Consider the following 4,528-nt stretch of genomic DNA (forward strand, 5'->3'; position numbering starts at 1 on the left):
CTGTCTGTGTTTAAAAATTCTTGTGAAGCATTCTTGGGATTCTTCTTTAAATTGTAGTAAAATATATATTATATAAAACTTGACATTTTTACCATTAAGTGTACATTCAGAGTCATTTACCATTGACATTATCCTGCATACATCACTATAACTCATTCCAGAACTGTTTTCATCATTCCAGAATAAACTAACTCCTCGCTGATCAAACAGTGATTCCTCAGATACATGCCCCCCTCCACCCGAATCTCCATCAATTCCTGTTCTACTCTCTGTGTCTATGAATTTGATTCTGGCTTCTTGACTTGCCCCTCATCAATGGACTCCTCACTCAGACCCAAACTTTAGCAGGCAGCCCACATTCCTCCTTACTCCCTGTCCTTAGCACAGGGCCATGTTTACTTCATCATTGCTGTTTGGACACTTGTAGTCTCTCTGCCATTACTTAGTTTTCATTTCATGCTATGACGTAACATATTGACAAGTTCTTCCTTTATGGGTCTTCCTCTTGCATGTTCTTCTCACCTCACCACTCAGTTAGAAAGCCTGGCCTCTGTCCTGCAGTGAGGCCTGGATGGCCTTTCTAGGACTCTACCTGTGGTCTCTGTCCCGAGTCCATCTTGGGAGAGCACCTACTTTGGTGTCAGACCTGGAGTCTGTCTTTGGGCACATCTGATGCTGTGTGTTTCACTTCTCACAATTCCCTTCAAGTTTCCCACTCTTAAAAATGTAGTCATGGGGACCTCCATTAGGGAACTCGGACCTCTGCAAGAGCCTCTTGGGCTTCAGGTCCTGTGAATATAGCTGTTTCCAAGACTTTGTTGATTTAGAGAGCATCCATCTGTAACTGTTGTGGCAAGGGATATCCCTTTATGTGTAAATCCCTTGGAATTACATTCAGTTAATGGCAACATAAATCAGAAAAAGTGTGCTTTAACTACCAGGGTTTTTGTTTGTTTGGTTTTTCTTTTCATTGACAAAGCCTAAAGTCAGGCAATGGGGTGTGGGTTCGGTGGATCTGTCATGTCCACAGAAATTTCTTTCTCTTTTCTCTCTCTGTGTCTGTGTACACACACACACACACACACACACACACACACACACACACACCCATGTTATACATATAATTTTTTAAAAAGATTTGTTCTCTTTCTAAATTCATACAAAAGACTGTCTTTTTTTTTTTTGGTGTATGGTTTTCATGAAATATTTCATCATCAAATGATTATTTTCTCATAATTGATTTTCATTCCTAAATGGAATTAAGTTCCTCCTTAAAGTTTTCAAATGTATGTTACCTCATGGGTTAAAAATATAGAAAAAGAGCATTAGACATATGTAGTGTCTCTGGGAGGACCATCGTTTTTGATTGCTTAATTCTGGTGTGTGAAACAGATCTTGTAAAAACTAAATATAAATATTATGGGGTACTTTGGTGTCTCAGTAGGTTGAGCATCTGACTGTGGATTTTGGTTTGAGTCATGCTCCCAGAACTGTGGGATGGAGCTACATGTTGGGCTCCACCCTGAGCCTGGAGCCTGCTTGAGGTTCTCTCTCTCTTTCTCTCTCTGTCTCTCCCCCTCCCTTATCCCTGTTCTCTCTCTCTCTCTAAATAAAGTAAGAAAAATAAAAAGAAAGAGCTGCTATAAATAATTCCCTTATTTATACAGTAAAGGCCCTCTCACTTGCCGTATCTAACAAAACATACACTTGGAAGTCTCTAAGCCTGGATGTTCAATATCTACCCAGTTTGTGAATTCTGATAGTGTAAGAATGCCACAAACAGCCAGGAAATATCACATGTAGAAAATGTGTCCTTGGGTGTGTGGCTCTGCATGTGTGTGAAATATGATTTTATTTTTGAATTTTCTTGAAACCACTTGAAATGGTTTGTGGCAATAGTCCTTGAAGAATGATGTGACAGTTTCTCGTGTTGTTGTTGGGTCAGTAGTCCCCATATTTTCCCCAAAGACCAACACTAGGGCTGAAGGAATGGGCTCCCTGGCTGGTAACTTCCTCCCTCCCATCCCCAGCATGCTGTTCTCCCCTAACATTTGGGTAATTTCTGAGGCCACTTCTGTGTAAGTTGCTTCCTCAGGCCCACTCATTCTCCTGAAATTGGATCAACAACAGCCAGTGAGCCATGGAGAATGATGCCTCTAATTTGTTTCTGCCAGACATCTTCCATAGGCATGCCATCATGGTCTTGATGACATGGAAAAAGGATCTCATCACTCCCTATTTAAAATTCTTTGTGGCTCCCACTACATGGAATACAAAGCCTCTATGATTTCTCTCTGGTTATCACTGTAGGCACACCTTCAGCTACCCACCTCTTGCCCATTTCCCATGTATGCTACACCCATTAATGAGAAATCATGTGGACAGGTGCGAATCCTTGCAAGGAAGACTTTGTTTAAGACGTTGCCACAGGGAAGAGTATGTTGCAACAGGGAAGAGAAATTGCACTCAACTCTAAGTTCAGCAAGGACAGGTGAAGATTCATAGCCAATAAGCAGAGTCAAGGGATGTTAAAGATAAATTATTTAATGGCTCTTGTTTAGATGGTAAGAAAGACTACTCAAGGGAGGACTATCATGATAGGTTTAGGGACTATTGCAACAAGGTAGAGAGATTGGGTTCAACTCTGAATACAATGAAAAGTGGCAATTTTAACCATGTTGCTGAGTGGGGACAGGTGGATGGAAAATCACTACAAAGAAACATCAGCAATAAGGGGCTGAACCTACCTAACAGGATTCTTGCTGAGAGGCACATCAGCATGATCAGACCTCACCCTGTGTGGGGATAGTAGAGGTGAGGAAACCAATTAGCTACAGAGGGTGATCAGATTTTGAGAATGGGGGTCTGCCTAAACTGACAGGATTCTTGCTAAATCAGACCATGTAGAGATGAACATGCAATTGTAAAAGTCAGAGTCTAGTTGAGAAGACACTTACCTAATGCTCATTAGAGTTTGATCAAGGAGAGAATCATTGTCAAGATTCAGTGGATAGAAATTTACTAGAGTAACTTAGTTAGATCAAGGATAAGGAATTCTTGTTACAGGAAGACCAAAGCGATCAGATATCAAGGGTGGAGAGATTCTCCATAAACTTGCTTAGCAGGATTCTTTGCTGGAAGTGGGTTCAGCTAGCCAGCGGCAGGGCAGCAGGCTATGATTGATCCCTAGTCTGGAAGAGGTTTCAGAGAATCCTGACTAAAATTTGAGCCTAGGATGGAGTCTTTGTCACTCATCCCAATACATTTTGCTGTTTTGTTCCTCTGTGTGTTGGACCATATGGTGTCCTCTCTCAGAAATGCAATCTGCTCTTGTTGGAACAAAAAACTTTTACATGTTCTTCAATACGCAATGTTACTGTGAACACATTAGTGTGGCTGGACTTGGCCATACACCCACAAGAACTCATTGCATCCTCTTTGAAGCATTGTTCTTACTATATTGAAACTATTTGCTAACATATATGTCTATTTAGAAACCATACAACCCTAAATGTCAGGATTTTGGTTCTATTTATCTTCTTGTCATAGCACCTAGCATGGTGGCTCATACAAAGATTGTTGGGATGATTGGACAGTCATTTAGGAAAATGACAATATTTGATTCATATCTCACAACATATCAAAAAGTACACTCTAAATACATCAGAGATTTAATATAAAAAATGGTAACACACTGGGCCTAAAAAAAGGTGAATTCCTCCATAAATTGTGTGTATGGAAAGACTTTGTAAATATGACTGAAAAATTCTGATATGACAAAGAAAAATTAACTAATTCAAGTAACTGGAGAATATTAAACCTTTTTTCATGCTAGATCACCATGAGTACAGTCAAAATACAAATGAAAAGTGGGAGAAAAAATATTTATAATGCTCGTCACATACAGAGGACTACTAGTTCTAATACTTAAATATGGAAAAAATTAAAATTGAGGAATGAAGCTATAATACATGTACACACTGGAATAATAGGCAGCTATAAACTACAATGAGCAAGGCAATTATTAACAATTCTAATCTGTTAACTAAAATATAACAAAGTATAAGAATAAATATAATAAGCTCATTTTTATTTTTCAAAAAAGAGAGGAAGAGAATAAAAATATAAACTTATCTGCATCCATTTGCAAAATGAAGCAGAAGGAGAATAAACCAGAGAATAATGTGATAGATTATCTAGGAGGCTATTGTTAAATATGGTAGTGAAAGAGCAGACCTAGGCCTGCAGATTAGTGACTATGTCCCCGACATGGCCGCAGAAAGAAGTTCCCGCTCAAACCTCAGACCACGCCTCCTCCCCTTGAGTAACTTATGTTTTCTAAGAAAGCAGGCTACCAATTGATGCATTCTCCCGAAGTCTAAAGTGGGAGGAAGGGGACTGTGAGAAGCGTGGGAAGTGTGAGTAGAAGAGGGAGGGCTTCTCTCAGGTAGGGGCCAGAGGAAGGAGCCCTCAACCCTGTCCAGGCTTAAAATGACCCAGGAGCATTTTACCCCTCCCCAAACCAATT

Source organism: Prionailurus viverrinus, chromosome A1 (assembly GCF_022837055.1).
Source record: "Prionailurus viverrinus isolate Anna chromosome A1, UM_Priviv_1.0, whole genome shotgun sequence".
Classification (NCBI taxonomy): Eukaryota; Metazoa; Chordata; class Mammalia; order Carnivora; family Felidae; genus Prionailurus; species Prionailurus viverrinus.